The following is a 27,153-nucleotide window of genomic DNA, read 5'->3' as shown; positions in this document are numbered from 1 at the left end:
GAGCTGGGATAACAGAAGGGCTGCAGGGCAAGGGTGAGGGGCACTGGCAGAGCCGTGTGTGGGAAACCCGGAGCTGGGATAACAGAAGAGCTGCAGGGCAGGGGTGAGGGGCACTGGCAGAGCTTGTGAGGGGAGCCCAGGGCTGGGATAAGAGAGAGGCTGTAGGTCAGGGTTAGGGTGCATCAGCAGAATGTAGGGTGGGCTGGAGTACAGCAGTGAAATCATTTGAAAGAGACTGTAGCTAATTTTGATTTTCAAATAACTTTTGATAAAGACCTTCAAAAAAGGAGGAACAGGTTACAGAACTTCACAATTTACCCAGGCTTATGAATTAAAAAGTAGTTGGGATAGAGGAAGCAAAAAGAAGAAATAAATGGTTAATTCTCAGTGTGACAAGACAGTAAGATGTCCAAGGAATCGGTGAAGATCATATATTTATTGAAGAGAGAGTGACAATTTAAAAGTTTATTTTAAACAAAATCCACTGTTTGGTTTGTGCCCATGAGGGCTTCAGCAGACTCCTTTAGAATAATTCCACTAGCTTCTGTGGCTTTCCAAAGTGCTGTTATGCTGATTGCTTAGGTTTTGTCTCTCTCTCAGTTTGGGCAATCAAAACAGGCTAATCACTTTAACTTTATGTGGAATCAGTTATTAGCAAGGGCTTGATTACATTGAGAAATTGACTGCCATCGCTATTCTGGAGTATTGCCTGTGCGAACTTTCTCTTATTGCAGAGTAGGAGAACTTTGCTCCTATTTAGCTTAATGTACCTCCCTATCATATTCCAGAATAACTCCTCTTGGTTGTCACCCACCAAATTTCCCTCCCTGGCTTACATGTATCATCCAACTGAAGCAGTGGTTGGGGAGAAGGATGGACTAATATCTCATGCTGTGGCCACATTAGCCCCTCCTTTCAGAGGAACTATGGTAATGTGGCACTTTGGAATATGCTAATAGGGCACTGCATATTCATGAAGCGCTTCTTTAGCATATTCTGAAGTGTCATATTACCATAGCCCCTCCGAAAGAAGGGGCTAGTGTGGCCACAGCCTGAATGAAAAGTGGAAGAACTCGGGGCAGGCAGGTGAAGATGCTCGAAGCATTCCCACTGAGGCTAGGTTTTGTAAAACAACGTTTTAAAGAGACTTTTAATGTAGGAATGAAATCAGTCAGTCCTACTCCTTTGACCTGGGAAGAAGGAGGGAACACACAATACCAAATTATTTTGGCTAGAATACCCAAAGAAAGAAAGCTAGGGAAGACAATAAAGATGGAATTCATGATATATAGATGCAGGATATTAACCACTGAAAGGAACAGAATAAAATTCGCATGTATGCTGCTCATTTGGAATAAGCTGTAGCCATAGAGGTGAACAACCTAGTTGTCCTCTAAGGCTGCTCAGTATAGGGTAGGGATGAAAAAGCTAAGGACAAATGAAGTGTTAGGCTGCACTCAATAGTATATTAGCCACTCTGTAAGAGGTCAGCATGTCCTATCTTGGGATCCTGCATTTTGTTCGGACCACCTTTCCCAAAAGGAGCTAGAAGAAAGGCAATAGACGTGCTGAAAGAGAACGGAGGCTTCAGTGCAAATGAGAGGAGTGAGGGCTAGTTGCTCTGGAGAAGAGATATGACAGCGGGATATAAAATAATGAGTGGCAAAAGGGCAAGTCAGGCCTTTTATTTACACCATCACAATGAGATAAGAGGACACTCGGTGAGACGGAGAGGACAATACGGATGGGCTCTTTAACCTATGGACAAAGTCAGGAAACAAAAGCCAGACAAATGCAAATTAGAAATGAAGACATAAATTGTTAACAGTAAGGACACAAATGATCCATGGATGTGGTAGATTCTCCATCTTTTGGAGTCTTCATACCACGGCAAGGATTCTTTCTGAAAGACACACATAAGTCAAAAGCAAGTTATTTGGGTCCCTACAGGAGTAACTGGAGGAAATTCTGTGACCTACAGGAGGTCAGATTACATGAGCTAACAGTCCCTTCTGGCTTTAAAATCTATGAATATCACAATAAATGGAGAAAAGGCAACCTAGAAACATGTTGTGTATAATTAACCTGTGTAACTCACTGCCACGGGACAATGGCCAGGTCCAAACCAGGATCTGATGGCCATTTGAATGAGAACAGCAGACATAGTTCCATTAACAAGGATGAAAATGTTGAAGTCTAACACTCCTCCAGCTATGGGGCATAAACTGATCACCAGATGGGGGAAAGAACTGCCCCTACTGACACTGTATTGCACACTTAGGTGCATTCTAGGGAGGGTTACGCCTTTCTTGGAAGCACTGACCATTGGCTACTGATAGAGGCAGGATCCTGGTCTAGAAGGAGCACAACGAGGCATTATGTAGCCAGATGTGAGAATTCCAGAGCTGAGTGCGTGCCCTGTACATTCATACCTGGGGACCAGAAGCTAAAGCACCACTGTCGTCTACAAAGGATGAGGCAGGCTGTTGTGGGAGAGGAGAACTCACAGTCCTAGACCAGTCTGTGATTTAAAGATACTGACTGAGACGGAATTGCACCTGGAAGTGAATTGGCAGCCAATGCATGGAGCGCCGGTGTGAAGGGTCTGTGTCAAACTACCTTCCTGAGAAGACATTCAGCACTATCAGCAACTTCCAGGGGGCCCTCAAGAAGCCCCACATCGAGCAAGGTGCAGTAACCAAGTTTGCAGCTGGGAGAGAAAGTCCTGCACGGCGGTGACGAGGCTGACCTCTGATGGGAGAGAAAATAATCATTTAGCCAGCTGACGATGAACCACAGATTTCGAACCACTGAGGCTGTCCAGTGCAGAGTCCAACAAGCCATCTCCTCAAGTCCCCTTGACAATCAAAAGGCTCACCTGCATTGCTGAGCAGAAAACCACAGCTCTTCTTCCTCAAGTTTTCACCGTCTTGCTTACAAGTATTGCACTTTCCTCCTGATCAAAATGTCCCAAACTTCCTTCTTTGGTAACAGAGTTATGAGTAAGTTTTTCAAACCTGAACATGAGCACACTGAGTCAGAAACACATGAAGAGCATCTTTCCCAGGGGTTGGAGAAGGCTTCTTAAGAGGCCACATGGGAACCTCAGCTCCTCTTCTCAGATTGTTTCTCTGATTTTTGTAAGACATTTTTAGTTACGTTTCTTAGCAACACTTGACTAATGAGCTGTGATCCATCCCAGTGACCGCTAGGCAACCACACAGTCCAGAGCTTTGTTAGCCAGTCAAACCCTTTCTTTGGTTATGACTCTTTTAGAAGAAAAAGTAACATCTCTGCATGCATTTGGCATGTATCTACATGCTAAAGTGCCACTTCACCACTGGCATGAAAAAAATAACGTAACTATGGTACAGTAGGTTAAAAAAACACTTGCAAGTGATCATTATGTGGTAGCGTTTTCACAGAAAATAGTAAACCTGTCATCTTGGGGTTTATCGTTGTAAACAGTTTTTCTTTTAAAACAAATAAATAAACTGGGAAGAGTCGCCTATTAGCAGGTGTTGTCTACATGCTAGGCCTGGAATTGCCACCCATAACTGACAGTTGTCTATTTATTTTATATGCTATTTATAGTTGGCCAGATTGTTAAGTATCAGCAGTTCTCCCTTAATTTCTCTGTCTTTGTAATTCCTGTATTTACTATCAAAATTTTAATTGAAAAATTAATCTAAAGAATTGGATAATCTGAGATTCCATGTGTTACTGATCTCAATTGTCTTACAGGCCACGGGGCTAGGCATCACGTGCTTGTCCATATGGTTGAAGGTGGTGAGATGATGAAATGGGAAAACAGGCAGACTACAGATGGGACAAGAGAGGTCCCTTCCTCTGCTTCCATCTGTATGTCTTTTTAGGGTTTCAGTAACACTAGGCTGGGAAATGAGTTAAGGAAAACAGTGGGCTAGGTTCTCAGTGGTGTAAATCAAAGTAACTCCATTGACTACAATTAAACTGTCACTTCATTTACACCACCTGAGGATCTTGTCGCACATTTAAAATAGACTTTTTAAAGTGCGACAAGTTCCATCTCAACTTCCCTCTGCTCCACAGCGGTGGTGGCCCACATCATGGGTGAGGCACACAAAGGTTGGAGAAGCGACACAGTGTCCTTAAAACAAAAGGAGAAACTGTCAAGTTTGCTGGAGTGAATGGTTGTGGTTTGTTTAGGATAGTTTGCTGCAGCAGAACCAAACCCCCATGTTTGGGATCTGAGTCTGCTTGGCTCCACCGGTGAAGGCAAGTGAGGAAACTATTTCATAGTGACAAGTATCAGAGGGGTAGCCGTGTTAGTCTGGATCTGTAACAGCAACGAAGGGTCCTGTGGCACCTTATAGACTAACAGAAAAGTTTTGAGCATGGATGAGGAACTATTGAGAGTGCAGGCATTGCTGGTGGGCTGTGACTGCAGTAAATAAGGGGGGAGATTTACAACCCCCCATTGTAATTAGATGCCCAATTTCCACTGATTTTCAGTGGGCACCTAACTTGCCTTTATGCTTGGAAAATCACCCTTCAGTTGCACAGGGAGGGGTTTCACTTCCATAGCCACAGAGGTTGTGTCCTTAACCAGCCTGACACATTTCATTTTCTTTTGACTCTTCTATATTTGTGCGTATTTAGGTATGTGCTTTTCCAGGCATTACGTTATACATCCAGTCAGCCACCAGCAATGCCTCTTCCATCATCTTATAATTCATTTACCTGGCAACCAGTGTAACACAATGGAGACCCCTGTAGTGAATGAGATTTAATTTAGTGAGTAGCTTTAAAAATCCTTTGGCCAGGAGGCCAGGCTAGGGAGATCTGGCTTTGACCGCTATGAACCTATGAAAAGAGCCCCGTTGCTTTCATGCAAGTGCCTGATTGAAGGCACTTTCCCATTACATTCTGAAATCTTTCATGCTGGAAATGAATATATCCATTCTAAATCTCCATATTACCTGTGAACGCCAAATAGTTTCGGATCGTGGCTGAGCGCCTCATAGACTCTACTACATTTGCATCACTTAGCAGGAGTCTCACTATAATTAATCATGGTGATTATGGCAATAGCCAAGGACTCAGGAGATCTGGGTTCAGATCCTGTCTTACTATACAACTGTAAGCAAGTCATTGCTGTTGTTTGTAAAATGCCTGACAGGGGAGTTGAGAGGATTTCCACGTATGGTTTTTGAGGGTTTGTGTACTATGCTGATGGGGACGGCATAAGTGCAGAGAAAGATCATGTGTTAGGTGGAGGCGGCTTAAGCGAAGGTTGCATGATCTGCAGAGGCCCCGACAGAATTGCTGGGCCCCTGGGGAAGATGTGCGTGTGTGTGGCTCTGTGTTCGCAGAAGGGCGTGGCCTTGAGTAAAAGGAATGGGGCTGGTGGCTAGCTTGTCCCACCAGCCCTTCTGCGCTACCTGCAATATGTGGCTGCTGGCTCCAGCAATGATTTAAAGCATCCCGGGCTCCAGCAGCCCCCGCTGCCACAGTAGCAGGGAGCCTCAGGCCCTTTTGAACGACTGGGACCTGAGACAGTTGCCGCCTTTGCCCTTCCTTTCGCTGTTGGCAGGCCTGATGGACTATAATTGCCAAAGACCAACAAGTTGTCGTTTTGAAAGCGGTTCTCCATTTGGCGTATGCTCAATAACTAAGGAGGCCAATTAACATTTCTACTTTCCCCCGGTGTCTAAGGATGATGCAGATGAGAAAGGAGAAGGCGTTACGGGTGTGTTTGGTTAACTGCACGAGAAGCTGAGCTATACTGGTTTGTTATGAGGTTTACCTATTGAATAACTTTCAGGTTGTTCTCTCCAGACTGCGAACGATGTGGATGGAGCTGCGCTAGTAGTAACCTCAGGCACTATTCAATGATTCACTGAGGCACTTCACATTTACCGCAGCTGATGCGGCGGTCATGCCATGAGCCAAATCAGAATATTTAGTATTTGGATGTTATGTTCCTCCCACATGCAAAGTCACTGTGGAGTGAATAAAGAGCAACTTTGTATTCCTTCCTGGCACGCACACAAGATTGGATTACGGTAATTATAGTTTGAAAAAAATGTAGGAAATAAGTGGGACTTCAGCGATGCCCTCGTGCTGGTCTTCTGCATGGGAAGAATTTCATCCCAAGACTTTGTAACAGCATACGCAGACCAGTGTTCGCTGGAAGCTGGGCACTTGCACAGCAGTTCAGGAGAGCTTTCAATGCCGCCTTGCTGATCAGCGCAGTGCCCACACCTAGCTATTGTGTTTCTGCTGGCAGCGCACGTCTGCATGTGCCACGGTGCACACGAAAACATTACTCTGCGCGCGGATGGAAAAAGTCTGTGGGGGAACATTGATGTACGCCACAGTTTTGAAGAGCAAGCACAGATTTCCCCTCAGTCAATACCAGGCCGAAGTCTTGAAAGGGACAATGCTCTGCTTTTATTGCAGCGTGTTCTGCAGCCTGATACAACACGATCTCCTGTCTCGTTGCTCTTGTCGTTTCTAGGGTGCCGCGAGAGAATTCCCGAGGAATGGAAGCAGACCGGCTTCAGAAAGCACCGCCCTACAGAATCTTAACGATTGTAGAACTGGACGGGACCTGGAGAGGTCCATCTGGTTCAGCCCCCTGCACTCATGGCAGGGCTAAATATTATTCAGACCCAGCCTGCTGCTGATGGAGGATGGGGGCAAAGGGGGCAGTTGCCCCAGGCCCAGCATTTTTAAGCGGCCTGGAGCTCCAGCTGCTGCTGTTGCTGAAGTAGCAGAGGTGGCAGCGGGAGCTCCAGACCCCTTTGAAATGCTGTGCTGCTGCTCCACATATGGCTCTGAGGGAGCATGGGTGGGGGGGTCAGGGGAGGGGCCAGGGATGACTGCCCTAAGCCCCCCCTTCCTCTCTGGGCCCTGCCCCTTCTGGGAGTGGGGAGCTGGGCCCCCCTCCCAGCTTGCCCTGGGCCCGTGGCAGCCGTCAGCATTGCTGGTCATCCCTGATAGGTGGTTATCCACTTCTCCATTTAAACGCTGTTTGTGCTGAGTCCATTTCTGACACAACTGTGAAAAACTGACCAAAACTGAGAGGAAAGTGATCAGTCCTGTCTGGTGCCCTTAGCAAGGCAGAAGATGGCTTACAGAATAACAGCGCTAGAATTGTCTAGCTAGTGTGTTATTAAATAAAAGATTTAGTTTATTCCTAAATGTGGGGCAAAATCAAAGGGGCTAAGGTGTTTGAAACAGATAATTCCCTTCCATCTTATTAAATGCCTGCTTCTTATCTGAGGGCATAAAATAGACAACATGGGCCATGTCTTTCTAACCTCCTAGCAAAATCAAAGCATCTCAGATCTTCTGCCCATACATGCCTCTGATAAAATTTGCCTGAAAATAATAGGTGATGGATAGAAGCAGGGTTCGGAGTTTCTTAGACTCGAACTGGGGACTCAGTGGGCTCTGGAGTGGAATGACGCTGCCAAGGTGGTGTAAAGTGAGAGAGGCCACTATCCCGATGGCCGCTGCTTGCAGGTTCATTCGGTCATTCTCTTTCATTCATTCATTCATTTGCAGCCCCTGGGAGGGGAGGAACTGGTCAGAAGGCCTCAGCCAGCAGATGAAACACAAGGTCGGCTACACTCTTGCACCACAGAGTGCTTGCAGGAATGGGGGCAGTTGGAGCCGCACACTTGTGATTCTCATGGGGATCCTGAAGGGGGTGCTCTGCCATGGGCCAGGCAGCATCTTGCCCTTAAGGAGAGTCATACAGGAGTGCACTCCCCTCTGAGCATTGTCTTTGTTTCACTTTGAAACTCCCGACTTCCTTGAGTTGGTACATTAGAAATGACTTTACTGAAGCCCAAACTTATGGCCTCTCTTCCAGAGAGCTTTTCGGATTTGCTTTAAAGGTAGAATTGGACAAAGCCACTTTTAAGATGTTCAATATTATTAAAATTGGCCTGACTTTACTCAGGCTGGGTCTCCACTTGCCCCCAGCTTTGAAGGGGGCATGTTAATCAGGGCAAAGGGAGATTACTAATGAAGTGCCGCTGTGAATATGCAGCACTTCATTAGGCTAATTCTCCCCTGCGGCAACTTCGAAGGTCAAACTTCAAAGTGCCGGCATGTGCGTAGCCGTGGGCATTTTGATGTGCCCTCGTTACCTCCAAGTCCCTTTACTCCCCAAAATTTTGAGGAGCAAAAGGCAAAGTAGTACGGGCACTTCAAAGTAGTACGGGCACTTCGAAACGCCCACGGCTACATGCATGCCGGCACTTTGAAGTTTGAAGCTTCAAAGTTGCCGCAGGGGAGAATCAGCCTAATGAAGTGCTACATATGCACCGTGGCACTTCATTAGTAATCTTCAGTTGCCCTGATTAACATGCCGCCTTTGAAGTTGGGGGCAAGTGTAGACAAGCCCTCAGTGTGTTACTGCAGCGTGTATCAGGGACTGCAGCAGCATCCCAGAAAGAAGTATGACCCTCCTTTTGTGTTTCTCTTAATGTGATCTTGTATGACACCAGATAAAATGCCACTGTGTACTGAAACACACAAGCAAACAAACCAAACAGTGCTCCTTTACTGTGTACAAGCTACAGGCTTACAGCACTGTGAAAATTACAGCATTGTTTAGAGGACTCAGCTGAGATCTGGACTGAATTGTGTTAGACACTGTACAAACCCAAGAACAGACCATCTCTGCCATGGGAGTTTATAATCAAAATAGAAAAGACAGCCAGAAGGCAGGAGAGGAAACAGAAGTGAAATTATTCAAGGTCACACAATAGGTCAGCAATGCGAGACTATGGCCGTGTCTACACTAGCCAAAACCTTCAAAATGGCCATGCAAATGGCATTTCAAAGTTTACTAATGAAGCGCTGAAATACATATTCAGTGCTTCATTAGCATGCGGGCGGCCGCGGCACTTTGAAATTGACGCGCCTTGCCGCTGCGCGGCTCGTCCCGATGGCGCTCCTTTTCAAAAGGACCCCGCCTACTTTGAAGTCCCCTTATTCCTATGAGCAGATGGGAATAAGGGGACTTCGAAGTAGGCAGGGTCCTTTCGAAAAGGAGCCCCGTCTGAATGAGCCGCGCGGCGGCGAGGCGCGTCAATTTCGAAGTGCCCTGGCCGCCCGCATGCTAATGAAGCGCTGAATATGTATTTCAGCGCTTTATTAGTAATCTTCGAAAGGGCCATTTGCATGGCCATTTCGAAGTTTTTGGCTAGTGTAGACACAGCCTATATGTTGCATCAAGTTGACCTCAACATCCAGGGGACCTGTGTGCCCTCCTTTCTGCAGGGGCAAAGGCTTTGCTGGCTGCCGGCCCTCTCTCTGGGATATTGCTGGGGAGCTCCACAGCCTCTTCCCTCCCTGGATTTTCCCTTCTCTGAGCTTCAGCATCTCCTTCAGTTTTGGCACTATGTACAGGCCTGGGGGTGGTCCCACTCTAGCTTAGAGCAACTCCTTAACCCGTTCCATGCTGGTGTGGGGTTTGTCTACCCCAGTGATTCCCAAACTTTTCAGCATCATGCCCCCTTTTTGATTTTTGAGGCACCCTCACACCCCCACACCTCTTCCTTACTACCATCCAACCCCCACTTTTAACAAAACGTTCCACTTGTAATGTTCAATTTAAAATAAACACAACAACTTGGTATAAAAGTGTTATTTAAAATTAAAAACAAGCACAAATAGTTTTTCTGGGCCCAAAAATGTAATACAGCTGTGGTCCACAATCCTTACACCAAGATCACTTTTTAAATGTCGAGGCAAGCCCCAAGACCTCGCCCCTTTCTTGAGGCCCCGCCCCCTCCATTCCCCCCCCCCCGCCCCCCAATCCTTTGCTTTCCCTGGCCCTTACTCACTCTCACTGGGTTGAGACAGGAGGTACGGGTGCTGGAGTGGGAATGAGGGATTTGGGTGTGGGGAGGGGTGAAAGGTGCAAGCTCTGGGAGGGAATTTGGGTGCAGGATGAAGTGAAGAAGGGGCTGCTAGCTCAGGGAGGGGCTCCAGGCTGGAGAGTGTTGGGGTTGCTGAGCAAACCACAGGCTTGTGGACGTGAGGGTGCAGGAGTTCAGGCTGGGGTGTATGAGGGGCTCAGGGCAGGGGTGTTGGGAGTATAATGGGCTCAGGACGCAGCTGTGCAGTGTGTGGATTGTGCAGTAGTGGTGTGGCAGAAGACGGGATGTGAGAGGCTCAGGACAGGGGCCTCCAGTGTCTGACAGGCTCAGGATTGAGGTGTGTGGGGGGATGCGGGGGTGTTACGATGCTTTAGGCAGATGGGGGCTTGGCTCCAATTGGGGGCTTGTTGGCCGGGCTTCATTTTTAAATAAAATCTGTCCAACGCAAACATTTCAGTGTTGTCTTTATTTATGGGAGGGGCACGGAACCTGTACTCATGGGGGTCTGGACCAGGGGAGGGGACAGCTTGGCTGGTACCTGGGGTCCCCGCAGCTGCGCACCAGCTCCAGGGTCTCAGGAAGTGCACACTCTGCTTCCCTCCCCAAACGCCAGCACGTTCCCTGTAAAGCCGGGCCTGTTGCCTGCCGGTGAATACTTCCACCTGCTGCCTTCCTGCGCAGGGGACGAGGAGGGGAGTGGGAGTCCCAGGTCTGCGCCTGCTCCAACTGCTCAGGCAGCGCGTGCCCTGCTCCTCGCTCCCCATGGCAGCCACGCACTGCCTGAGCAGTTGGAGCTGGTGCAGATCCGGGATTTCCACTCCCCCATTGCCCCCTGCTCAGGAAGGCAGCAGATGGAAAGATGTCGGCAGCAGGCAACAGACCCAGCTTTGCAGCAAACGCGCCAGCTGTTTGGGGAGGGGAAGCAGCGCACACGCTTCCTGAAATACCGGCTGTGGCATGCAGCTGTGGGACTCCCCCCCCAACACTGCAGGAAGCCGGCGCTATCTGCATTTTTGCAGGAGGTAATGGCAGCGCGGGCTATTTCTTGGGATGGGGGAGGGTTGTTGGGGGGGTTGCCTCATGCCCCCCTGGAATTTCTTCATGTCCCCCCAGTGGGGCATGCCTCCCAGTTTGGGAACCTATGGTCTACCCTGTCACACTCCCAACGAATCACCAGGACTGCTTGAGGAATAGGGGAGACAATGCAAAAAGCGGCTCAAGTTTCATGTCACATCCCACAAATGAGGGCGTACAAGACATAGAAAGATGGGCCAGTGATCGGGGCCCAGGTCTCGGGCAAAGAAGAACTCAGTTCTCTGCTCTGCCTTGGGTGTCTTTAGCGATCTTGGGCAAGCCCCGTAGTGTTTTGGTGCCTCAGCTATCCATCTGCAAAATGGGTATGACCAGTGCTTTTTCTAGTGCTGGTACTTGCCAGTACTTAGTACCAGCACCTTGGCAACCCCAGCCATGGGACTGGCTGGGGGTTGGGGTACTGGTATCTCTTTTATAACACAAAGGCACTGGGTATGAGAGCACTGCGCTACCTCCCAGGGGTGCTGTCAGCCAAGGTAAGGTAATGGGGGATAGCTAAGGGCCATAGATAGGAAGGCTGATAGTGGCAGTGTGAGGAAGTTTCTTGAGAAGATGCTCTTATGTTTTGGGGCCTTCTCTCTGAATGTATAATAGCTTGTGATTTTGCCATGTGCTCTGGCACGCTGATGAGCTTGAACAGTTAATTCCCCTGCCTTGTCTAAGATTTTGATCTCAGCTTTCTCTTGGTTTTTGTGCATCCACATTACCCAACTCCAGGCTGTCCTGTATCATGGGGCTGCTCTGAGTTGGACTAGATTGAAACTTTGCACCGTGTACAGTTTGCATTAGGAAGTTTAACTAAGGGGAAAAAAACATCCCATACTGAGATACTGAAGGGAAAAATCCATTGCATGACATCTGTTTGCACTTAAGCCAACTGCCTAAAACATTAAACACATAAGTCAATTGGGCATTTGGTGAGTGATGAACAATATTTTCCTCTCTCCTGGTGTGACAGTTCTGAGCCACCACTGAGATGGAAGTGCAACCAAAAGAGTGTGCCAGGAAAACAGGGCTTGTTTAACACACAGCACGATGGCTGGCTCTGGGGCAGCTGGCCTCAGACTAGCAGACTAGTCTGTAATCCTTAGCCAGACAGAATTCTTTACACTTGTCTGTCGCATCAGATCAGATTACCTTGCAGCCCTGAGCCATGTTGGGCCTGGCAATAATCCTCAACTGTTCCAGGTTGCCTTACCACTGCCAAATGTTCTGAACCAGGTGGTAACTCTCTGATATTCCAGGATGCTCTACAGTTCTTAGCCATGCTAGGTCAAGTCACCCCTGAGCTGCAGTTAGAGTGCCAGGCGGTAAACTTCAGAAGCTCTGGATCTTATTAACACATAACCATGCCTGATAATACAGCATGGAAGAGCTACATCTATTTATCACCCACGACACAGAACTGTTCATAGCGTGATGTACAAAGGGAGTAACTGATCTCAGTAAAGGCCAGGGCACTAGCCCAGTCACCCCCTCACTTTGCCATTGGCTGAGGAGCACGATAACAAGCAGTCCCAAGTTTCTGCGCCTTGAACTTTGAATTAACACCTGAGGTAGGTAGCATTTGATGATAGGACAGGAACATAGCAACAGCCAGGTGCAATCCTGTCCCTGACAGTGGCTAATACAAAGTGCCTCAGAGGAAAGTGTCAAAACTCCATAGCAGGAAGATCATCAGCCTCCACATTAGCTCTCATCCTGGTCTCAGATACTCAGGGTTGGCATAAGTCCTGAAGCCTGAGGTTTAATATCCCTTCCAAGCATCATTTTCATTATTTATATAACACTGGATAGCCTTGATGTCTTTATAAATGTCCTATCCCCTTTTGAATCTTGCCAAGTTCTTGGCCTCAACTATGTCTTGTAGTAAGGAGTTCCACAATATAATGTGTGCATACATATTGCCTTGTAGCACTTTTGAATTTTCCACCTTTGAATTTCATTTCCCCTTGGTCTTGCATTACAGGAGAAGGAGAACAGATGGGCCCAATCACAGATCTCTAGAATGTTCGTCATTTTCTACAGTTGTATAATGGTCCCTTTATTTGTCTCCTTTCTCAGATAAACAAGCCCTGTCCTCTCAATCCCTCATCCCGTGTGAGTTTTTCCATGCCACCGGCTTGTCTTGTCCACCCCTGAATCCTTTCCCATGGTTATGCAATAACCTTTTTTGCAGTGGGTGACCAAGAGTGCACACTTGTATTCCAGTTGAGGCTACACCCCTGATTTACATACTGGCCTTATAATGTTCTTTGTGTTATAACCCAGCCCCTTCCATAGGCATCTGAACATCTTGTTAGCTTCTTTGACCACAGTTGCCCATGGAACAGGGGTTTCCATTGCGCCGTCTGCAGTGACACCCAGACTCATTTCCTGAGCAGACACAACCAATTTAGAAGCTGTCTGAGGAGCTTCAGGTTTTTGCTTCAGTGTGTGTTATTTTGCCCTTGTCACCCCTGATTTTCACCTGTTAGCATGTTGCCCATTCACCTAGCTTGGTTAGATCCTCCTAGGGTCCTGAATGGCCTAAATAATTTGGTGACATCTCCCCGTTCATTCCACTTTCCAGGACAATCAAATATCTTGAACAACATGAGGCCTGTTATAGAATTGAGGGTCCCACTGTTCACCTCTTATAGCAGCCAGGCTCAAAAGAAGAGCTATTACTGCTGACAAGGCTGGTTTGAAGGTGCAAACAGATGAAGGGTAAAGGTGGATAAGCACCAGACTCCATCCAGCCTGGAGAAATCAGGGGGCAGGGTGGGTACTGCACTCACAGTCGTGGGACATCTGGTCTGGCAGAACCTAAAAGGGCAAACAGGCCACTATGTGCAAGGGTTGAGATGCAGAACTAGGCCCACACGGGGCCTTCCATAATGGTAAGATGGAAATCAAGGCAATACAGACACTGAATTCTGCTCAGGGCGCCGCCCGAGAGAGTTGACCATCACCTCTTCCTGCTCTCAGCCCCACTGGATAGTCACGTGCTATGACTGCTTGTGGTTGGGTGACCTCTGGAGACATGAAAACACCAGGTGCCCACCAGGCCCGAGTGCGCTGCAGCACAACACACAGGGACCAGAGGCATTTATTGTCCTTTCACTGGGGGGTTATGCTGGAAACAGACATTTTATGCAATGCTGATGCAGAACTGTGCATCAGCGCGTAGTGTTTGTGCGTCAGGACCAAATCTGTGATTTCAATAACCCTGTTCCGCGTTCTCCGTACGAGTACGTCGCAGTGCCAGCCATTGTCCCAATACACCAGACGATGTAGTTCCTCACTGCAGATCTTGGCCATCAGTCACAGCCCACAGGGCCTCCCTTGCTGTTGGGTAAGGAGCCTGGTAGAGCAGGGGTCCTGAGCACACAGGAGAGATTATGACTCCTGTGTTTAATGGCTCTTCTGTTGCTTCTCGTATGTGTCTGAGGAGCTGGTAGGGGAGGGGATGAGAGAATGGCCTGAGGGTTCTTCGGCGTCCCAAGGCCAAGCCGGAGAGCCGTTTGCTCCAGGTCGCATTGGTTTGGCTGGGAGTGGAGGGCCGCTTGCCGTCTGACAGTGCCCCGGGGTGCTGCACAGGAACGTGCCTTGTGACTGCAGCTGCAATCCCCCGGATGTAAAGCTTGACTGTAGCAGGGCGGCGGTCACGTGACGCAACGCGTGCCGCAGTCAGAGAAGTGGAAGGGAAGCGGGGAGAGGGCTGCCCAAGGGCGCTCAGAGATCACGATTGCACATGTGGGACCAGAACCTGAGCAGAGCAGGACTTGGCCAGCACTCCTCATAAGCTGAGCATTTGGGTAGCCACCCAAAAGAGACTCACGTGCCACCCAGCTGATTAGCAGAGTGCCCACAGCTGGTAGTCTGTGTTTCTCCCAGTGCTGCACATCTGCACATGCCTCGGTGCACATAACAAAATTTATTCTGCCTAGGGAATGTTAAAAATAGAGGGACCATTGGACATGACAGAGCATCGCCCTCAGGAGGGGGATCTTTAACCCAGCAAATCCCATACATACCCAGGGAGCAGAGACCCATTATATTCTGATTAAATTGAGTCTGCCAATCCTGCTTTGGCACAGGACTTGGGGAGCTCGCAGCAGGCACCAGCCTCACAAGCCAGGAATGAAACTGTCTTTGGAGCATCTCACCTGCAGCTTTGAATAACATGTCCTTGCAACTCCCAGGCCGACACACTGTGTGTGGGGTAATGACTGCAACCATAAACCCTGTGTCTTGCTTTAGACCCAAGAGTGAGTGACCCCGTCGTGTGGCCCTTGCTAGGGCTCCACAGGGTGACGCTCAGTCAGTGTTCAGATACCTGGGAAATAAAAGCCACGGGGGGTGGGGAAATGCTAATGGAGCTGAGAACTGTGAGGAATACCGTGGAAGCTATGCCAGTGCAAACGAAAGCCATGACACAGCCTGTCCTTGGGGGTTTCTCAACCTCACCACCCCACCACGAGCTTTCCTGCAGCTCCAAGTTTGATAGCCGGTGGTGGCAGATAACGACAGCTGCTATCAATAGGGTCAGACCACCTGCAGTCATGCTCGTGTAGGGCAGAGCCAGAAGCATGAGCAGGGGCAGGGCGCTCTTCGTAGGAGGTGTGGAGCTTCCCGGCATGGCTGGGATTGTGATCGGTGTGCAGCAAGAAGCAGGCAAAATTTATTTTAAATCAAGAGCTGAGATTTCACCCACTGGATCCTGGCAATCTGATCTTTACTCATCCCACACCATGCATGCCCCATGGCTTCTTTTCCAATGCCCCTCCCTTGGTGCCCCTCAACTCTCTCCGTCACATCTCTGCTGCCAGCCTCTGAGCTGGTCAGGGGCCTGGGCCTCTCTCGCTATTAGGTAGGAACTGAGTTTCATATTTTTTGTGCTACCCCAGATCCCAGAGGCTGGCAAGTAACAACCCAGCAAGTGCCTGAGAAGGGTGCCAGCCTGCTGCTCTGCTCCTTTGCGACGGGACATATGCGGCAGCACAGTGCGGAGCTGGACAAAGGAAAAGTTTATCAATGCAATTCAGTGGGAGGTAAGTTCGGATCCAACTCACCAGCCTCTCTGGAAGCAGATGACTAATTAAAGATCAATGCATGTGTTTAGGTTCCACGTTTGGGATGCCCCATTTGTCTTAGCTATCGTGAACATGAGCAATCACTGCTTGAAGTGACTCTGTCATATTTGCTTGCTGTGCAGGGTCTAGTTTGTCGGATGTTGGCAGGACCGCAGTTAAGGATGTATCTGGGAATACAACATTCCCCTGGTGCCTCCGGTTTTGCTCTGTAGGTTTGCTCTGAATTAAGAGCTTGATGGAGAGAGGCAAAGAGTTTTCACAAGTGTTTGTGGATTGGCTAGGAAGGAGGGGATGGAGGGTCGGGCACTGGACTGGAAGACGGGAGATTCTGATTCCAAGTCTGGTTCTGCCAGACTCGCTGTGTGACAAGGGGCAGGCTGATTAAGTTCTCGTTCCTCAACTCCCACTCTGTGGCACAGGGAAGATAGCACCTTTCTCCTCATGTGTCTCTCTGGTGCCTAGGTTGTAAGCTCCTTGGCATCTGTTATGGGTCCCAGTCCCAGTTGAGGCCCCAAATCATCCCTAATCACAGCAACTTTCTCAAATTCAGAATTGACATTTGGTTGCTGCCCCTTCCCACCTCGCTCATTCCCTGTCCTTTGGCACTGATGTGGGAGAAATTATGTGCCTCAAAAGTGACGATGGGTCCTGTACCTAAGATGCATTTCATTGAAATGTTCAGTTGAGGAAGCAGTTTGGGGCTGCCCATCAGAGAACAGAAACAATGCTGTGTGGCTTCACCAACCACTCCGGTAGTGAACTCAGAAAGACAGCTTTTGTGAGAAAGACACTTGCCTGGGACTCAGCAGCTCAGGGTTCAGTTTCCACAAACTCACTGCATGATCACTGTGACCAGTAGACTCTTGATGCCCCAGGTTCCCATCAGTACAATGGGAATAATACCCCTCTTTTACCCTGCTAGTGGGGTGCGAAGATAAAGTGCATGCCTCCTACGGAGGGAGGCAGATACTAGAGCCAGGAAAGCCAGCAAAGCCTAGACAGGAGGTGCTCCCCCAGTAACAGCGTATGTTCAATCCCTTCACAAACTTCCCAGCGAGTAATTTCAAATGACAGATGTGTAGAAATGGTTTGAAAAAAGGTGTTAAGTTTGTCAAGCTGTTCTCAAAGGCTACGCCAAGCACTTTGGTTGCACAGTGTGCTGCGAGCGTGGGTTTGTTGGTATTTCCTGCTTCTTCCATGCCCTCCCAGCCCTTTGTACACTTTCAAATAACCCAGAGATGAAGGAATGATGTTTTTCATCGGCCTCTGCAGGTTTGGGATTGAGTACTGTTCTCTCCACTGGTGGTTGGTGGAAGATGAAGTTGATGGCCTGGAACTACCTTCTGACTCTAGCTCCTCATGTCAAGTGGTTAGATCAGTGCCTGGTTCAGATCGTTCGTGGGATGTTAGCCAGTTTTCAGGACCCACCTGAAACCGTTCAGTGCTCCTCCCCAGCCCATTGTTCCCCTCATGAGGCAGCCCAGGTCTTCTTCCACTACTTGCCTCAGACTTAGGGCCTATCATTGGTCACAGCTCCCCTCCCTCTGCTTCCCACACATGGTGAACCAGGCCAGCTTGGCGAGCTATTGTTTGTCACCTGGAGGCTGTTGTCTCATGCTCCAAAATCTAAGGTTCCATAAAAAAAAAAGCAATCCCAGCCTCTGGCCCCATTAGAGCTGCTATAACTTTGAAAATGCAAACTGATGAAACCAAAGGAGTGGGTCTGAGAGTAACCTGAAACAAGAGCACCTAGAAGCATGAAGTGCCTGCTGTTTGCAGCCTGTGTTTCTATGGGTGATGGACATCAGCACATGCCTCAGTGCACAAAACAGAATTTATTCTGCACATGGCCAGGAAACATTAGAGGGACCATCGGTCAGATCCTAACTAGGAGAGGGAGAGTCTGGTAAATAAACGCCAAGTACGTTACCGTCTCCAAAACGGGCTGCGGGGGTTGTTAACACTTTAAAGAGTAAAAGAAAGAGACTTCTGTCCTGTAACAGGGTCCCAGCACCCCTTCTGCATTACAGCACCAGGTCACAGGGGGCGGCTGTACGAACACATTTCCCAGCAGTGGGACAGTTACATATGGTACGTGCTGTCCCACACCTCATGTTGGCGTGGCCCTCTTCCCTGCAGCAGGACTAGTGGGTAATGCATTTGTCAGGCAGAAGAATGCACTCGCCCTTTGTCCTGCTGGCACGGGTGTCTCAGGGGGCTCCAGGAGAATGGTCTGTTGTTGATTTGTGGGTATCTTCTCCCAGTCCCTCTGCAGCAGGGCCCGTGTGAGGCGCAGTTGGTGAATGTCAGGACTCACTACCGAGGGCTTGCACGCATGCGCTTCCCAGGGGTTCATGGCAGGGCCTCTGGTCTGGCTGTGGCTGCGGTGTATGTTTGGGGGTCTGAGGGCATCAGCAGGAGAACACGGCCCTGTGCGGATGCAGAAAGCGCACGGTGTCAGCGAAGGGTATCGCTTTGTGGGTTGGGAGCCCTCTCAGCTTCCCCGCCACAGGAGGGCATTCTCAAATTGCCAACTCTGCGGAGAAAAGCCGCGTTGCCTAGAGCATCAAAGAGGGGATCCAAGAACTTCTGTGATCTAATCCACGTTTTCTTCTGGCTTCAGTAGGTCGCTTTGGCCCAGTCATTAGGCCCAGATCCACAATGGCCTTCAGGCTCCTCACTCCTATTGATTTCAATGGAACGTAAGAGTTGAAATAACTTTGTGGATGTGGGCCCTAGAGCCAAATGTTCATAAGGGGCCTTTAACTGTACATACTTTTAGTGGCCTCCTTGAGCGTCCCCCTCCCCCATCGTTCTGGGAGCAGCAATATCCCGCACCTCTCAACATTCGCCCATCCCCCCACCTGTAAAACAGGGGTAATGACACTGCCTAATTAGCTAATTGCTTGGAAAATGCACAACAGAAGATGAATAATAACTGGAGGTGAGCAAATAACTGAACAATGGATAATTTGTCAGACAGACTCAGCCCCTTTTGTCAACCTACAGAACATCCTCAGACAGGTGTGAGCTCTCTGAGTCTGTTTGTTGGTGTTAGTTTATGTGATAAATTCCTTTTTACGTTTTTTCACTTTACAATTGTCAAATATTTGAAATTCCCCATCTGCTACTTCCTGGGGACTTCTTACATAGTCTCTGTTACCTGTGCGGATGACAACACAGTCCTTGCTCAGTAAATACTTGTGGGAGCGCCTTTAAAAATGAGTTTCTGTGACTGCTGGGGCACCTGACTCTGAAATGTGAGTTCTGCCGGCAAATTCAATTTCTCTAGTGCTTTTGGAAAATAAATGCAAAGATGGGAAAGATAATCACACACAGATAGGTCATCAGCAGGGCTGGAACCCATGACCCCTAGTATCCCCTCCTAAAGAAACAAAAAAAGAAAAGACAAGACAAGACAGCGTTGTCACTGCAGCTACAGGAATAACTCTGTTAGTGGTGCTAGGTAGGTGCTTATCCTGCGATGGACCAGCCTGTAGAATGGACTGCAACATCCACTTTGCCCATATGACACATGAACACATCTGAAATGGACTGGAGGACTAGCATGGGGACCCTGTTTCAGTTATTTGCCTGTCCCTAACAAGCCATAGTTGCCGATGCCTTAGGAGTGCCATGTGCTATTAGTGAACAATGCGTATTTTAATGTTCGGGTCCTATCAGTGTTGCAGCAGAGGTCTCTCTGATGGGGCTAATTTATGCACAAAGCTGTATCAATGCTAATAACTATACTGTCTCCCTGCCCTTCCCTGTGGTGAAGACACATGCCTCTGGGAGCGGGTGCTGTCACCACCATTTACACGGCAACACACTGTGATGTCACCAGAAGAGGCTCACGCTGCCGCCTTTGTGGCCAGTTAGCACAGGAAGAGATGAGACCTGTCTGTCTTTAACTGTCCCGTGAGGGACAGGGCTGAGCTCAGTTGCTTTCTATAATAAGGATATTTTATCCCCCCTGCCTCATGCCTGCTCTGATGTGAAACTCCCCACTGCAAAGTCAAATATGAGAGGAGGCTATGAACAGCAGCGAGATAATGGCCCCTTAGTGAGGTGACTGCAGCAGGGGCTACAGCTGAACATTCCCTCTGGAGCTCTGCACAGCCAACTCTCAGCCAGAGGCTAGGACAAGGCATGACTAGGTGCTGGTACCAATTAGCAGCCTGAATGGGGTTATTACAGGACAAGCTCTGTTTAACTGCTAACAGACTGGCTCTGTCAGCTGGAAGGAATCACAGGCAAACAGACTTAATGGCAGCCTGGGGGAGCGGGGCTGGGGAGAGTGGTCCCTTCCTTTTCCAGACACAGTGTATCTGATGAAGTACAAATGTTCCCATCCTGTGAAACGTGTGTAAGGGGGAATCACAGAGCACTGAAGTCAGGTGAATGTGAGCAATCCAAGTTTTACTGAGTGAGACGAGTCCCAAAGACTCTGGCCCTTTGACCCAACAACCTCTTGGGGTCCTTCTGTCACCAGAGAACAGCAACAAGGCCGCCACACGCCTGCTCAGCATCTACGAGCTGTGCGCGTGGAAAGGATTCACACCGGTACATTCTTACAGATCCAGTGTCACCAACACCGCTTCCCTGCCCACGGACCTGTTCTCACCCCGGCCTGCTGCAGCCCTGTGCTGTTGGATTCCACTTGTCTGTTAAACTCCATTCCCCTGGCCTGACGCCTGCCAGTGCAATAGGCCACTCCTGACTCCAGTTCGGAGACATGGCCCAGCCTGGACTGTGGACCCTGGGGCTCTCCTGAGGCCGCTGACCTGAGTGCAAAAGAGTCAAAACTCAAGTGTGGCTGGAGCCGGGCCCTGCAGCATGGCCAGCCTTTCACTCCCTGTGCTTGATTGGCAGTCAGTGGACAGGGAGCAGCACATCCTATTCCACGTTGCTCTACACACAGGACTCTGGTTCCCGGGAGGCATGAACCAATGTCTGCTGAAGTTGATGGGAGGATTCCCCATGGAGTTTAGTGGGTTTTGGTGAACCTCCGAAAGCTCCAGGGCTCTTGGGGATATGGAGCAGTCTTAGTACCACCTTTCTGAGAGTGGGAGTATCACTGGTGCTGTTAAAGGGAAGGCTGGCGGGGGAGGGGGGTGTGCATGGTGCCCAAAAGCGGGCCCTGCAGTGTTGCTTCCACCAGACTTGCATGGGCCTGTGAACTCTTCCCACAGAAACATAACCCCCGCACCCAGAACTCTGCATGGCTGAGATTGGGACCCCAAGCGGAGGGAAGCAGAGGGAGGGTTTGACCTGCACACATGGCAGGCTGGTCTCTGCCTCCAGGGACCAATCCAAAAGCACCAGGAAGTTTGGCTTGACGGTGCATCCTGGTTCCAGAGCTGCTGCCAGGCAGAAATAGGATCTTGACAGGTGGTAGCCTGCTTCAGAAACCTGCATGGGTAATAATGCTAAATGGCCTCCGCACATGCCCTCCGCTAATGGGTGCTGCTGCTGCTCTAAAGCCTCATCTAGGCAGAGACTGATTTCAGTAGGACTTAGCATATGTTAAGAGCCAACAGCCTACTGATGAGGACACAGGAGCACGTTCACTGCACTGTACAAACTCAACATGCTTGTAAAGCCTTTGGACTTGCATTTGAGTGAAATAACAGAAGGTGGGGTGAGGGGCAATGGGTGAGCCGTGTGGGGAGCCCAGGGCCGGGACAGCAGAGGGGCTGCAGGGCAGAGGCTGGGTCACTGGCAAAGTTGTGTGTGGGGAGCCAAGGGCTGGGATAGTTTGGGATGGAAGCTATAGGTCTAGGCTAGATGGCCTGGGCAGTGCAGAATGGTACATGAAGTGAGGTGTGAGAGTTGCTAGCACACAAAGCATAGAGAGAGCACCCCCAGATTCCTGTTTAGTGAGGACCCAGTCCACAAGCCTGGCTTTCCCAAAAGTGTGGGAAAGGACAAACAGCACATGCACACGAACCCCGGTTGCAAAAGACGCTCGACGTGTTGTGCAATGCGTTTAAGATCCCTGAACCTCCCCCAACCTTGGTGTCAGGATTCAGCATTTCTGTTGTCGAGAGGGTTTGGTTATAGTCAGTGGCCTTGCTCCAGATTCCCTGTGGGTCAGAGGGAACACTGGATTCGAGAGCGTGTCATAATTGATAGCAGAGAGAAGCAGAGGCTCTGCAGCAGAGCTCTGACCACAGCGTGTGGCTCTTGCTTTGAGTGGTTCTTCCTCCCTTGGAAAAGCAAACCGAAATGAAGATCTCTGGGTATTGTGGGTACATTTTCCCCTCGCTAACTGGCAGGGGGCTGGAAAGGGTTTTGGTAGTGACATGTCCCTGGTAAAATTCCTTCTGCTGTCTCTGGAGATGATGTGGCAGCTTGTGGGAAAGCAGGTGTGGAAGAGAAGAATTGCCATCAAAGGAGAAAAGATCCAGTAAAGCCAAGTGGACAGAGCAGCTGCACGGGAAGCCATTTTCATCGACTATTTCCTCACCTGCAGGCCATGTGCACACGGTCACCGCTTTTGATAAACTCCCAGGCCGCAGCTGGGAAGGTGGTCAGAGATAGCGACCCCTGGAACATGCAAACAGGAAGGATCCGAAGAGCTCTGTCTAGATGTGATCTTTGATCAAACTGGTGTAACATTGGGTTAATTGGGTTCGTTGAGACAGCAGCGTGAGAGCCCAGCTAATAATACAAAGAGCTTCAACTTGGTCATGGTGTGGGGGGAAAGACCTCCCCAACAGCAGCCCTAGGAGGGAAAGGAAAGGGTTAAAGAGGCTAATTGGGCTCCCAGACAGCACATCCGCCACCTCACCTCGTGTGACACAAGTCATGAGACCCGGGGAGGGCAAGGAGCAGGTTTTTTTTTCTCTCCTGTTTGCTGAACCTCTAATTATCATTTCTGTGCGAGGCAAGGAGGTGGAATTCCATTGTGTCAGCTGCCCGAGCCTGCTGAATGGGGTTTTTCTTCTCTTCTTAAAGGGGCCAGCCCTTCCCAAGCCTCTGTCACACTGTGGAGGGGAGAATCGCTCTCCTTCAGAAGCCTTCCCAAGAGTGCCTGGGCTTGTAAAATCATTGAGCTGTGCTGCAAGTTGCTGGCAGACATCTCCCAAAGGTGATTCCCTTTGCTGGCGGACATCTCTGTTGATTCCCAAACAGCTCCAGCACAGGCAGGGGCAGGGCAGGCGTATCACATGCCTGTGCCTCGATTCTGACTTACAGAGACCACCTCTAGGGGAGTGCAGCCTTGGGGCCCATTTGCTCCTTGGCTGTCAATCCGCCAGGGGGCCGATTGGCCTCGGTGGTGGTGGTGTGTTCTGTGAGATGGTCACTTCTCCACAAGGAAATGGGCCAAGGGCTCCCCCCCACCCTTATGTTTTACAGGCCACGAAGAGCAATCTGGTGGTAATAATGGTGGGTCACTAGAAAGCGACCTCGAGATGAAAGGTTTCACATCTCATTACTGGCTGCCTAAGTCACTGGCCTGCCCGGTCGCTTTGAGGCAGAAAATGGTATTGAAGCTATATGAGAAGGCCCACTGCTGGTTACGGCTCAGCCTTATGGGCTTCCCTGCTCCTGTGTGGGAACGGTAATTAAAATCGTCCACAGCTACCCAGTGCCGGGGCTTTGCCGCTAATGTTCTGTGATGAGGCAGGAATGTACTGATTTCTTTCTTCTGCTGCATGTTTTGTAACCAACACCAACTCAGTTCTGCTCCCCCCTCACCCCCTTTATGATCCGTGTCTAACTTCAGGCATTAAACTTTGCTTTTTGTTCTGTCCTTCAGGGTCAGCTGGTTATTTCGCTGCCTGGGTCCTAGTGCATGGGCAGGCCTGCACGGCACAGTGCTACCCTTTGCTTTCTACCTTCTCTGTCGCTTGCGATTGACCCCACCCCTAGTACCAAAGAGGTTATTTGCTGCTTCCTGGCAAATTGCTCCAGCTCCTTTTCCTTGGTTACAATTTGACCTTTAGGATTATCTTCCTCGTGAGGCAAACACTCCCCTCCCACTTCACTTCCTAGCCTAAATCCCCCTAATCTGACCAGCCAATCTTCCACCTGCTAGGCCAGTTCCTCCAGCTGTTGCACAGGGAACCCCTTGGCACCCCTGTAAATGTGCAAAAGCGTGTGGTCTGGGAGAACCTGTGTACCAGCATGGGGGGGGCAGGACATCATGCGGGGTGGGGGCATCGCACTGACCAGCTCCTCTGGAGTGATGGCGAGTGGTGGCTCTGGCACCAGGCGTGCAGAAATGCAAGGCCACGTGCAAACATAGGTTTTTAAGGGCATCTGTGATTGTGCGTGTTATGCCAGGAGCAGCCCTGATGCCTGTGGGTGCAGGTATCTATTTATGGGTGTACATACAGGCATGGCTAACTACTCTTAGTATTAGATTATATTTCCACATGAAAGGAGGCAGAAGCCTCTGTCTTTGGCAGCTAGAACTCAGCTTTCTTTCTCACTCAGGAACAAAGCCTTCCATGTGAGCGGTGTGAAGAAGAGAACCTGCCTGCCCTGTCACCTCTGTGTCACACCCCAACATTTGCATCTCTCTCTGCTGCCATGAAAATGACAAGCCTCCCACCTCCAGGTCCATCATGAGCCCAATTAATATTTTACAGGCCCAGCAATGTCAGTGTTGGCACAAGGTCATGGATCTGACACGCGTGGGGCTGGCAGTCCTGCTGAACCATCTGTGGGGGATGGGCAGTGAAGCTGGAGAAGGGACTGTGGTTAATGGGCAGGCAGTGATGCTTGCCAGGAGATGCAGTGAGCTGAGAAGGCTTTAAGATACTGGGAGTAAGCTGCTACTCTTCTGCGCAGGCTGTTCTGTGTTGGTGGGATGGTAGAGCTCTCTGCAGCCACTACAAGTTAAAGGTTGTGGTTGCATATGTTGTATGTACACATAACATAAATACAGGTTGGAACTCCCTGGTCTGGCACCCTCAGGACCCAATTGGTCTTGAAAGAGGGAGTTTGCCAGACCAAGAGAGGTCAGTTCTGCCTCCCGGGTCCAGCTCCACTCCCAGTCCCAGCAGCTGCCTCTCCAGCTGGCCCCTCTCCCCACCAGCCACTCTTCCCCTAGACCAGCTCCCCTTCCATCCCCAGCTGGGCTCTGAGCCCCGGCCATGTTGCCAGTCCCACATGGGCTGCCCACCCCTGCTAGGCTCCTGGGTGACAGCTCAGCTTGAGCTGCCTGCCTGGCTGCTGCCAGCCCCACTTGGGCTGTATGCCCTGGCCAGGCACCCAGCCACTGGCCCTCCTGCTGGCTGACTCCAAGAACCTCCTTGGTCCTCCCAGATCATGCATGTTGCCACATGTGAGAGACCCGATTTTTAGAAGTTCAACCTGTAGCGCTGTCCGGGACACAGCAGTCCAGAGGTTTCTCTTCACATCTGTCTCATTTTTGTCTGGCAAAACCCAGACTTGTCGCGCCTGTGATTACATGACATGGCAGCTCTGCTGATTCCCAGGATTGCTGGCTGAAGTCTAACAGCCCTGCCAACATGTCTTGCCAGGGCTCAGAGTGTTTTTGGGGACACCTTGATGGGGTGAAGCCATCTTACTGTCGAGGGCAGCGTGTGAGGCGTATGCACTCGTTTGCAGTGGGTAGAAGGGAGGAGATAGGCTTGTGATCAGCCGGCAAGCAGGCTGGCAAGCAGTGAGTGTTTAACATGTGGGCACCTGGGATGGCAAAGCATGTTTGTGTGTCGGGGAGGTCTCCAGTAAGCATGGCAGTAGAGGAAAAGCGCGCAAGAGAAATGTCAATAGATTAAGCAGAGATTACAGCAGAGCAGCCCCGTGCCCCGCCCCTGCCCTCTTCCCCCCACGACTGGAGAAATGGTAAATGTTTGGATTTCCCAGGCTGGGAAAGAATAATGGCTGGAGGCTGGGTGGACCGTAGAAGTACATAGGGCTGAGTTCTGACTTGCAATGGGGCTTATGTTGGGCTTTGGCTTTGAGTCCACTGGTTGGCACAGGAACCGCTGCGTTCTAAACTCTTCTGACCTCGCAGAGAAATTCAGGGCAGGGATGAGCAGAGGGGGGCAGAGCCAGCTTCCCTCTGGGGCCCCGGTGGTCTTTGCCCTCTTTCGTTGTTCTCAAGGTCTGGGTAATCTGGTCCCCACTGGGTGCACCTCCAATGAGTTTGCCATCCTCTTCTTCCTGCACGTCTCAGAGCTGCGATGTTCTCAATGGAGTGCAAATTTTGCTGTGACTCAGGGGGACTTGGCTAGTGATTTGCCAAAGGGCAAATGTTCACTTGGCAGTTGTAGTCACCTCAAGGCATTTATTCATATTTTACTCTAACTACAAAGGTTTTCCTGTGTGTGCACAGGTGCACACATATCAAATGTGTGCCTGTGTACATGTGTTTTTGGGTGGATGCATGAGAGAGAGGCCTGTCTCTTCACTTCCTTTAGTTTTCTTTGATCTCCGGGTTTCCCTGTCGGGTTTGCATCTTCTGGAATAAATACAGAAGAATCAATTTCCTTTTCATTCAGTTTCATGTACCGTCTTTTCGTTTGTCCATGCCCTTGGGGATTTCAGAACCTGTCCTCACTGACATCACTGCCTTTCTTATTGTGCCAGCCACGTGTTAGCACCTTTCTTGTTAGAGTCATAACAAAAGTTGCTTCCAAGGCACGTGTGTTACAAACATACAGTCAAACCCTTTGATGACACCAAAGAGCTGACAACCCCAGGGCTTGTCTGCATCTCCAAGTTTTGCACCATTGGAGCTACAGTAGTGCAGCCAAGGGCAGACTCGGGTAACAGGAGTTTAACCTCTTCTCCTTTGGGAATATGGACTTTATTCCCCAAAGGGGATGTGTGCAAAGTGTTTTCATGCTCCTGCTGGCCTGTGATAACCAAACGCTGGCAGCACAACCACCACAACCAGCCTGGGCCTTCTCTATTGCTGGTTATGCTCAGAAGTGGATCAGCTGAGGAAACTGTGGCCCGTAAAAATCTGCCGTCAGCTACCCAGCGCTACTCTGTGTCTACCGGGTAAATACACTTGCCACCTATTAAATGTGCATTTATTTTTGTTCAACTTTCTGTAACACACTAATCAAAACCCCATTTTTTAGCAACTGGCCTCGCTGTGTGCCCCTTAT

The 27,153-nt window shown here is 49.7% G+C and overlaps 1 long non-coding RNA gene across 1 annotated transcript in view; it reads left to right on the top strand.

The window, feature by feature from the left end:
• Nucleotides 1-10,654: 10,654 nt before the first annotated feature.
• The window catches only part of LOC142010262 (uncharacterized), a 40,975-nt gene continuing 24,476 nt past the window's right edge, over nt 10,655-27,153 (top strand). Inside the window, exons 1-2 of the long non-coding RNA XR_012644746.1 lie at nt 10,655-10,906; nt 15,869-16,012. This is a non-coding gene — a long non-coding RNA (uncharacterized LOC142010262). The remainder of the gene's footprint in view (nt 10,907-15,868; nt 16,013-27,153) is intronic.

Source organism: Carettochelys insculpta, chromosome 3, assembly GCF_033958435.1.
Source record: "Carettochelys insculpta isolate YL-2023 chromosome 3, ASM3395843v1, whole genome shotgun sequence".
Lineage (NCBI taxonomy): Eukaryota > Metazoa > Chordata > Testudines > Carettochelyidae > Carettochelys > Carettochelys insculpta.
The sequence above is the reverse complement of the archived record's forward strand: the minus strand, read 5'-3'. Positions and strand labels throughout refer to the sequence as shown.